The following is a 12297-nucleotide window of genomic DNA, read 5'->3' on the forward strand; positions in this document are numbered from 1 at the left end:
CGCGAAGCATAGGCAATCACCTTCCCATGCTGCATCAGAACACAACCCAAACCAACTCTAGATGCATCTGTATAAACCACATAGGGTTCTCCCTGCTCAGGCAAAGCCAACACTGGCGCAGTAGTCAACATCTCCTTCAGGCTTGCAAAGCCTTCCTCACACTCTTCTGACCAGACAAAGGGAACATCCTTCCCTGTCAACTTAGTCATAGGACGTGCTCTGCATGCAAACCCCTGCACAAACCTCCTGTAGTAACCTGCCAATCCAAGGAAACTTCTGATCTTAGTGACATTCTGCTGTCTAGGCCAATACCTGATAATCTGAATCTTCTCCGGATCTATAGAAACTCACTCTGCATACACAATGGGACCCAGAGAACCCATCTCACGCTTCCAAAAACTACACTTGCTCAGATTAGCAAACAACTTCTGCTCCCGCAGCTTCTCCAGAACTGCCCTCAAATTCACTGCATGCTCCTCAGGACTCTTAGAAAATACCAGGATATCATCGACGAAAAAGATGACAGACACGTCCTGAAACTCCTGAAACACACTGTTCATCAATCTAAACGCTGTTGGCGCGTTAGTCAACCCAAAAAGGCATCTCCATGAACTCACAATGCCCATACTTCGTCCTGAAAGCCGCCTTTCTCACATCTGTCTCATCTATCGGTATCTGATGATAACTCGACGCCAGACCTACGTTGGAGAACCAAGTAGCACCTCCCAGCTGATCCAACAACTCATCAATCCTGGGAAGAGGGTACTTGTTCTTGACAGTGACCCGGTTCAAACCCCATTAGTCAATGCACAAGCGGAAACTCCCATCCTTCTTCTTAATAAATAACACCAGTGCTCTCCACGGTGATACACTAGAACGTATAAATCCCTTGCTCCATAAATCCTCTAGTTGCTTCCTCAGCTCAACTAAACAAATACTCAAGTATGCCGACATCAACTCGCCGCCACCTAAATATCAACCCTCTTGTTCGTCCAAGAACCTCTAGTAACTTGCCACTTAGGGAAACTTCCCCAAGATAACTTATTCCAGAAATAGCTTTTCCACTTGGCAATTCTCCACAGTAAATCATCAATACGAGCGTAATAAAACAAACAAGTACCATACGTTCGCATATTCTGATTCACCGCGTCAAATGCTTTGCAGGCAGCTAACTCAAACCACTTGACTTATTCCCTCCAACAAGTTTACCAAAACCTTGGATCTAGCAACCCTGTCCAACTCCAATGAACTTCATCCAGCATCGTTACAACGATTAGTTTATCCTGCCATGAAGGCTTTTCGTGAACTTATGTATCTGGCAAACATGCCTCTCCCGGCTCAATCCTGCTGTAACTCCCCTTCCCGGGACTCCGGCACCACCGGCCTCACAATCCTGGCACACAGCCAAACATTCATAAACGCTATGGTCATAAAACCTTGTCCCAAAAGTCAACACATTCAAAACCCGAGATTAAACCACCGTCAATCTCTCAAGGTCTACATTCAATCGTTATGTTTATACTCACGTCCTAGGAATTGCTTGCTCCCAACTCTTCCACTCTTAGGTCGCAACCTTCGAGTCATACCGATCTCACTCTCAGACCAGCGTCTTCGAGTTATACCGTCTCACTCTTGGCCCACAATCCTCAAGATCTCGGTATCAGGGGAACTACTCATCCCCTCAGGAGAACAACATCCCCTCTGCCACTCTCGGAGCCCTCAGCCCCTCGAGCTATCGGTATTCAGGGGAATCACCATCCCCTCAGGAGCAACAATCCTTAACGACTATAAACATCTCTCGACACAACTACCTCCTGTGGTCCGAGTATAACATTGCAATGTTACACCTGCCCACTCAACTTATATCCAACTGGATTAACCACCAAGCAGAGAAATATCTGCTCCAACTGCATATGTCCACCTATCCGCCTCTCTAGGCCCGATACCTCTTGAGAATAATCTCATACCGGTCATCTACAACCGCTCCATCCTCTTAACATAAGGTGGAAAGTCCTCAACATCCGCAGCCCTCGACTGCACCCCGCCACATGCGGCACAACTGGAGCCTACACTGGTACCCCTCTCGGTAACCGCTCCAACAGCACGCCAACAGATCCGCCAAGCGATCATCTCGACCCTGGGCTCCACCTGCTGCAACCCCACACCTGGGTTCCCAGCACCCCCGGCACGCTCACCGGCTAATCCCCTCTGGTCCCTCCTGATACGCTTGCGACCCTCTGACGTACCTCCTCGTGGAACTCTGGACCACACACTCGCTGGCCTCGGGACCCGCCCGACAATGACCACGACCACGTCCCCGTCCACGACCAACAACTCAAACACCTTAACCACTGATCTTCCAAGAACAGAGGCTAACAAGCAGAAAACAAATCAATACCACACAAAGAAACATAACAATAACTCACCGTGGAATCTCATTGAAGGCTCGAAGAGGATGATACTAGGACTCCATACCGCAGACAAATTTACTAACTACTCATAATCAATTCCATCACACAACATCATGCATCAAGCAAAAGGAAAATAATTCACCCAATTAAATTCCTAACCGCTCTAACCATCCATTTAACCATCCTAGAACCGTAAAGGCTCTGATACCAAAATGAAACAACCCGACCCCTTTTATTTTTTTTTTATAATTAAAAACAATATATAATTAAGCATTCCATACTATTTAATTAACCAACCCAAACCACAACTCAACATTAAACCAGCAATAACATTAAGCACAGCGGAAACATACCAATAATACAAAACCAACAACATCATCAATACAATAACATTCCTAACCATTCTATCCGGCAACCTAACATAACACTAACCAAGGTTCCAACAACATAACCAACAAATCCAATAACACACAAACGAGACCCTAGATCATCCTCCTCCTCATTGCCATGATTCCACGTCACAAACCTGCACACCACAAACAACAATTGAGATGCGTAAGTATTATCACAAATACTTAGTGAGGCAATCCTCCCATCTACTGGGCTATACACACAAGCAATAAGATCTCTACATGCCACAAACAACAATCAATAAAACAAACCAGGCAATATACAAGCATGCAACATCCATCGTAACTGGAAGAGGGGTGTCGACCGACACCAGATGGTGTTGATCGACACTGACTATCTGGTATCGACCGACACCAAACTGGTGTCGACCGACACCCTGCCCGACACTCCCGAAAACCCTAGTTTGTGTCGACCGACACCTCTACATGGCATCGATCGACACTCGCCAAAGTCCCGAGCCGTCCTCGCGTTGGTGTCGACCGACACCCCAACTGGTGTCGACCGACACCGATGCCGAGCAGCGATTTCCCTCGATCAGAAACTCCGAATCTCGCCTCCAATCCGCTCCATGCGCTCCTAGAAGCCAAACCCAGCCCAGACAGTGACGAAATACCATAGAGAACTCAAAGAAACAACCACATAAGCACCAAATCACATAGAATCTAGAGATCTTAGCTTAGATAAGCCATGGTCATGCACTCACCTCTTTCAAGAAGATTCTGACCAACAAGAACGAATTCCCTCACTCCTAGCAAGCTTCTAGCTCCTTCCCAGCCTTAGATCTCCCAAGAACAGCAAGGAATCTCCCCAATCTCTCTCAAAAGCTCAAGAACTACTCTCTCTTTTGTTTTTCTCTGAAAACGGCGATAAAACACAAACAACACGACCCTAGGTCGTTTTCTTCCTCTAAAAACTCGATTTTAGGGATTTCCTAAACCAACCACGCAAACCGGACAATTAAAATTGAACCGACCAAACCGGCTACCACTAGTGTCGATCGACACTCCCCCTGTGGTGTCGATCGACACCCTAACCAAAATTCCCAGAAAATGGTTTGCGGGTGTTACACTAATAGATGCAAAAACCGTTAATCGTATATGCAAAGTAAACTACAAATCAAAGAACTAAAACTGCGACTAATCCCATTGACGGAGGCAATGATTACCTGCGACTAATCCCATTGATGGAGGCAATGATTTCAGCAGCCTGATAAGCTCTTTGTGTAATGGAAGGCCAAAGCCAACAGTTTCGATCACAAGCTCCCATTGCCTTTAACTGTAACGCAGCTCTCACAGTCTGCTTCTTACCTTTATCTGATAATCCGCTATCAACCGGGTTTGTGTTGATGATCCCCAAGCTTTCGTAATCAGATTCCCTAGCTCTCACCAGGTAATAACTTGGTTCAAGAAAATTAACACACATTGTTTCTTATTAGCTCACAAAAGAGCGAAGATACAAATACACATTGTTGTATACAGAGAAACTAAAAATTATGGTTTTCGAGAAAAGTGAATTACCGATTGAGACGGAGAGGCGGCATTTGAAAGAGGCCGCGTGCATTGGCTGGTGTGACGGTGAGTGATGATGGTGTGGCGATACATAAGGAGAGAGTATTGAACAGGTCTCAGCGGGTAATAATCTGCGGCGACGGCGATGATGATAACATAATCCAAACCCTTCCTCTGATTCCAGCTCCTTCGATTTGAAACCTTCAATCTTCTGATTCCAAATTTTTCACGTTTCGGGGATTCAATCGCAACCGAGAGAGAGAGAGAGAGGAAAAAAGAAATAAATCGAGCAGGAATTTTTTTCTTTTTTTGTATTATTCCTTCGACCAATATAATGGCGACACATATTACCCCTTAAACCATAAATCAGTCTCTTATATAAGGGGAGATCTTACCATTTTTTCCATTTCTGATTTATTTTTTTTGGCCAAAAAACTAAGAACTCTCATATAAACCCCCGGTAAACAAGGTCTAAGCTGTAACTTTGACTAAAAAATCTTTCCATCTTCATCTTCCATCTTAAAAAAATATACTATAATACTGAGTTACTTATTGCTAGTGAGAGGTTATAAAAAAGTGTGGTGAAGTGGATCATCCTCTATATAATAAAACGAAAGTAAACAACTTTTTTTTAGACTATATAATTTTTATAAATTGATTACAAAATAGGTTATAGATTAAATATAGGTTGGTTACAATAAGCTTATAGATTAATTGGTCAATCCATGAGCTATCTGAATACACTTAAGAATATCCCATATAATCTTTTTAAAGAGAATATTCCAATGATTTATACAATTTTCAAAATAAAATCTTTAGTATTTCATGTTTTGTTACAAATATATATTGTTAGGCATAAAATTATACTGTTAAACATAAAAAAGAATAAAATCTTGACAATTTATCACACTTAATCGTGATTTCTAAGATCTTATTATGCAGTTGAAAATAAAATCTTACGTAAGCACGAGTCATATTAAAAAACTTTCACCAAACATGTTCAAAAATTAAAAATAAAAAACAACAACAAACATAATCATTTCTCATACATAAAATTACAAAATTAACAATATAAAACTTACAAAATAAGTGTTTTTTGAAGCCATCATATAATGATTTTATTACAATATAATGTTTTATCCAAAAAAAACTTTTAAAAACAATCATATAAATTATATTTTATTCTACAATTATAATATAAATAAAAAGAATTTCAATCTGTGCTCTAGCACGGGTCCTAATCTAGTTCGTATGATTAAGAATATGCTTCCTTTTATAAAAGAACTAGAATTTGTACCCGCGCACGCGCGAGATTTTAATTTAAAATATTTCATATCAATTGAAATTGTTGAGCTAAAATATAATCATTCCAGCTTTTGAGTATAAATCTATATAAATACTAAACTTACTTTACTCAGTGATATACAACATATATATTTTTGAATATAATATTTCTTTGTTATATCTATTTACGATTTTACGTAGGATTTTTAGTTAAATTTTTATCAAATATAATTTGAAGATTAAAAGATAAATCTATATAAATGCCGTACTTATTTTGCTAATTTATTTATAACATATATTGTCTAGTATTGCAATAATATTGTCAACAATCTTCTGACTTTTAATCTTTAAAAGAGTTCATTCCATATTCATATCCCATGAAAATATAATTTTAAAAGTTCTAACGTCATTGTCGATCGTTGACCTAATTATAGAGACAATTTAAACATATTGATATCCTACATTAAATGCAAATATTCAAAGTTTCATGAATAGTTTTAGTGCTATGTCACTACAATGAGGTTGTCCAAATGCATCATCTGTCATAATAGAATTTCTGACTAAGTCAAGAATGCTTAAATGATGAAACGTTTAAACTCCACAATAAATATATATTCACTAATCCAAGTTACATATTTTTCTAAAATCTTATATGTTATTTGCAGATGTTAATTTTTTGATGCAACCCCAGCTTCGTCTTCTAAAAAAAAACATAGTGTACTTAAAATATGTTGTTTTTGCCAATGTTTTGTGTTAAAAGCATTTGATAATATATATATATATATATATATATATATATATGTTATATTTGTTATATATGTTTTATATCATGTTATAAAATTGTAGCTCCAGTTGATAATATACCTTATGAGATATGCTACACAAATCACATGCCACTTTTTGTAACGGCTTATATATCATTTTTCTATATTTTCTGACCATTGATTTTGTTTTTTAGATAGATTATTTTTTCAAAATTATTTTTTATAGTTTTCTCAAAAAAAAGTGTGCCCCTTACAATTTCTTTGTTTTAGATCAAAATTTTGAAGTTAAGTTAAGTTAAGTAATTAATCTTTTCTTTATTATAATTAAAATTTAATAATAAATCTTTATGGTATATATTTCTTAGAAACTAATGTTTCACTTCAATTTTATTTTCATGTTTAGATTTTTATAAATACAATTACATAACTTATTTTTTTATTCTACCATGCATTAAAATCTTACTTACATTCTAAAACTCATTAACCCATTCTAAATTTTGGGATATAATCATTTTTTGGTTATAATTTTAATAATAACACTACTACTAAAAAAATTTATAGTATTATTTTTACTATTTTAAAATTTTCATTTACTTTACTTAATTCATTTTAGATAGCTATTATTTTTATTATTTACTAAAAAAATTATATTATTGTTTATACTATTTTAAAATTTAATTAATTTAGTTAATTTGTTTTTATTTATTTTTACTATTATGAATTATAAGTAATAAATATATAATGAATGAATATTAAAAATAGTATTTTTTATGAAAAAAAAATTGATTAGGTGGATGCTGATGTGGAGGAAGGAGAAGTGAGCAAAGTTAACTTTATATATATAGATATGTTTAATAGTAGTAGACATATTTCAAGAGGAAATTATTTTATTATAATAAACTGTTTTTTTTTTAATTTCATTGCATTTAAACCAAGATACAAGTCCAATAACTTAAAGATAATAAATACAAATTTAGAATCGTCAATCTTGAAAGAGAGGATATATAAGTAATTTTAACTACTTTTGGCAACAACATTTCATAAGACATGGAATACAAAGAGAACCACATTACAGTAGTTCATACATTCATCCCCTCCGTACCACCGAGTATCGCAATGGTCAACTGAGAAATTCTTGATCCCTGCATCTATACAAGTCCACATATATATTGAACAAAATCAATATAAAACAGGTGTAACTCTTTTTATAAAACATGTCCAAATAATATAATTTTAAGGAAACTTTTTAATGCATGTCAATATAAATATATATGTATATATATATATACATAGAAACAATCAAATAAAAGCATTGTCAATACCAATTATATATATATATATATATATATATATCTTTTGAAATGATCACTACTAATTTTCAACCAAATCAAACTTTAAATATACCTTTTGAAGCCAAAACGTTATTGTTAGACAACAAAACTACAAGTATTATTACAAGGGAACAAGACACCAAAGTTTTAGTACTACACATAGTAATTTCTTCTATAAACTATATTGAGCAATTCAAATGTTTTTTTTCTTGGATCTTAGAGATAAGTTCTATTGAGTGACAAAAAAAGAAAAAGAGATAGGTTCTATTTATATAACTTTTAGTTGTCAATATTTTGTATTATCATTAATTGATATCCTTTCTTGTCAATTTTTTTTGGCAAAAGATCTTTTACGTTTATGACTATGTAAATATTTACATTTAATGATCATAATAAAAACTTGAAATTTGACATTTGTGAGTGTATATATGGTAAAAGACAATTTGTTGGATATATTATCATTATGATCAATCAATATCTTAAGTTAAATTTCATAATGTAATATTAGACAATTTTGTTTATATTTACTTATTTAGATATATGCTATAAATTTTATCTGATTTCAAAATTGATATCGAAAAAGAAACTGAAAATTACATATTATCTGTAAAGTCATTAACTTTTTTTTTTTGTTAAAGACAATTTGTTGGATATATTATCATTATGATCAATCAATATCATAAGTTAAATTTCATAATGTAATATTAGAAAATTTTGTTTATATTTAGATATATGGTATAAATTTTAGCTGATTTCAAAATTGATATCGAAAAAGAAACTGAAAATTACATATTATCTGTAAAATCATTAACTTTTTTTTTGTTGAAGATAAAATCATTATGCTATAATACATTATATAATATAGATTTCAAGAAACTACAAAAACAATTTTAAATCATTGTCACGTGACATTATGTAACGTTCGTAACCCGGAAACAAGTTGTGTGTTTGGTGTCGAGCGACATCAAAGAGGTGTCAATCGACAGCATCAACGTTTAAGGCTGATCAGTTTAGTTTAATTTGTTTCTCCAGTTTAGTGTGGCTTTAGAGGAACCTTAAAGTCTTCCTATAACAGGATGACGCCTCTTCGGTTTAGGGGTTCTCTTCCAAGCCGTTTCATTCCCTATAGAAGGAGAAGAGAGAGAGTTGTGTTAGTCTCTCTTTGTGACAACCCGTCCCGCGGATCCCACTAGCCCACTGCTAGTTGCCCCAACGGACCGTCTGTGGACCCTGCTAGCCCACCGCTAGCCGTCCAACAGACTTCAAGCTGGCCCTGCAGGGCATCGATCCTAACTCATCATCAATTGGTGGCAACTTGTCCTGTGGGAAGGTTGTTAAAGAGTGATGACCAGGGTTCGAGGAACGCCTGGCGCACCAATAACCTACTGGTGGATGTGGATTTCCACAGTAATGGGTTAGGATCGATGCCCTGCAGGGCCAGTTTGGAGTCTGTTGGACGGCTAGCGGTGGGCTAGCAGGGTCCACAGACGGTCCGTTGGGGCAACTAGCAGTGGACTAGTGGGGTCCGCGGGACGGGTTGTCACACTCTTGGAAGGAAGGAGAAAGGAGTGTCATGTAGAGGAGAGGAAGTACCGCTAGTTTTGTGGTGTTGCTTCTTGCCAGATTTTGTCACTAATCCGAAGTAAGTAGGTGATTTTGAGCCTATCTACGGATTGGGATGACTAATGTGGGATTGGGATGTGTAGGATGGATTGGGAGGAATCCATAGGTTGTTTTCCATGGTTGTTGTCCATGTAAGTGTGTTGTTTATGTGCTTAAACGTTAGGGGAACAAGTATGTTTGTGTAATTAGGTTTTTGTACCAATCCGAGTAAGTTTCTAACGAATCCAAATCTATTCAACATATTATATATTTTCTTTTCATAGAAACAACATATACGCAAATGAGTTTAGATCACCACACCAAAACATACAAATGAGTTTAGATCACCACACCAAAACATATTTTAACTTTAACAGTACAACTTTCAAAGCTTCTTGAGTGCATCAATTTCATTTGATTTTTTTTCTAAATGTGACAACCCGTCCCGTTGACCCCGCTAGCCTCACTGCTAGCCCACTAGCCTCACTGCTAGTTGCCCCCATAGGCTGGCCCTGCAGGGCATCGATCCTAACCCATCACTGTGGACTAACTCACATAATCCACCAGTAGGTTATTGGTGCATCAGGCGTTCCTCGAACCCTGGTCCTCACCCTTTAACAACCTTCCCACAGGACAAGGTTGTTAAAGGGTGATGGACCAGGGTTCGAGGAACGCCTGATGCACCAATAACCTACTGGTGGATTATGTGAGTTAGTCCACAGTGATGGGTTAGGATCGATGCCCTGCAGGGCCAGCCTATGGGGGCAACTAGCAGTGAGGCTAGTGGGGTCCACGGACAGGTTGTCACATAAAAATCGATTTTTATGTAACAACCCGTCTCGTGGATCCCACTAGCCTCACTGCTAGCCCGCTAGCCTCACTGCTAGCCGCCCAAACGGACCCCAATCTGGCCCTGCAGGGCATCGATCCTAACCCATCACTGTGGAAATCCACATCCACCAGTAGGTTATTGGTGCGCCAGGCGTTCCTCGAACCCTGGTCCCCACCCTTTAACAACCTTCCCATAGGACAAGTTGCCACCAATTGAGCTGCAGATCAATTGCAAAACTAACCACGACGAAGTTTGCAGGCTGCCGTGGTCATTTTTGCAATTGACCAACAATTGCATTTTTTAAATAGTAGACTTCTTTTGCAGTCAACTAATTATTTTAATATATTTTTAATATATTAATATTACGGTCAATGCTTAAATAGTTTGGTCAATTGCAAAAATAGTCACTATGGAAGTCTACTCGTTTATTATCGTAAGAAGACTTCGTCCGGCAGTCATAACTAAAAAGTCAAGAATTTGGTCAATTGCAAAAATACACCTTAGTAGACTGCAAATGAAGTATCTGACGGAAAGATTATAATGCAGTCTGAACCATATTTTTTTGTTTTCAAATGAAATTAAGGAGACTGAAATTGCAGTCTACGGGCTCGAAACTCGATAAATTTTTAATTGCAAAATTGACCACAGAGTAGACTTTACATGATATTATGACGGTTAGACTAACAAATGAAGTCTACTTTCGCAAAAAAATCAAGGAAAATCATGAAATCTACCGGAAAATAACCTTATCGGTGGTTGTTTCGCAATGTCAAGCACCGAGGACGTCGTCTTTAGTCACCACAGAAGAAACCCAGCACCAATTTAATCACTATCCAAGAATCATGACATATAACAAGATAAATGCACTTGCAAATTTTCTTAGATTAAAATGGAGAGGAGATGGAAGAAAATGAAGTTCTCATAGCATTGGGTGTTATTTAAGCTCACAAATTTGGGTTGTTGAAGCATTAAGAGCTTCAAATTTGGTTGTTCATGGTGGTTGGAAAATTGATGGCGGTGGCACAACCGTAAATAAAAGAAGAAGATGAGGATATGGATGTAATAAACATTTTCGCAAGAAATTCAAATAAATCAGAAATAATGGCATTTATGTGAATACATGGAATGGCAGAGGATTTAGTAGGGAGAAAGTGGCAAATGTTGGAGAGAGAAAAAGAGGGGTCCAATTTTGCAATTGACTCAAATAAGGGGTCTAATTTTGCAAACGTCCCAAATAAATACGCAGATATTGTATATTCAATTTCGAATTTAATAGCTCGATTTTTATGGTAACAACTTTAAAAAGTTTCTATAAAAATTGGTTAATTATTATTTTCTTAAAACTAATTTGTTTTTTAAATTATTTATTTTTTCGATTTCTAGGTTTATATCCATACATGATCGATTTCCAAGTATCCGAAAGTTTAATTTCGGGTTTATTTTTAATTTTGACCCGACCTATAATCGATTTTGTACTTCTCTTTTACTTATATAGGGATTGACTATAATTTTAATACCACTATATGACTTTGCCAACATCTCTAGCCGCCGAAGCTCATGGTCAACTAAGACAGTAGGGGATTTATTATTTAGTTATGAATCTAGTGGCAAGAAAATCATACTATTTCGGTAGTCTCGATTGTTATAACACTAGTACTAATTATATATGCTATAATAAAGAATTAAATATACGTCATCTTCATACGAAACTAAATGGTTCTTGACTTCAGAAAAAAAAAAAAAAAAAAAAAAAAAAAAAAAAAAAAAAAAAAAAAAAAAAAAAAAAAAAAAAANTACTTCAGGTGCAGGATGGTGTTGTACTTCTGTACAGCGAGAGTCCCCTCTGCTTGGAGCCACCAATTACAGGCGCAGTCTTTCCCCGACTTGGTGAAGATGGTGTCTTCTCCTCACGAATGGCCGGCCTTTGCACCGTATCTAGACAACATAAAGATGGACATGGAAGAGTTTTCTTCTTTTTCTTTGATTTATGTTTCCCTTAATGCTAATGTTAGGACGGACTCTTTAGCACGCCAAGCGCGTGCAAGTTCGCACCATATTTTATTTGTAAAGATTTTCCACCAAATTAGCTCGTCTTGTTGACAAAAAAAAAAAAAAAAAAAAAAAAAAAAAAAAAAAAAAAAAAAAAAAAAAAAA

Source organism: Camelina sativa, chromosome 5 (genome assembly GCF_000633955.1).
Source record: "Camelina sativa cultivar DH55 chromosome 5, Cs, whole genome shotgun sequence".
Classification (NCBI taxonomy): Eukaryota; Viridiplantae; Streptophyta; class Magnoliopsida; order Brassicales; family Brassicaceae; genus Camelina; species Camelina sativa.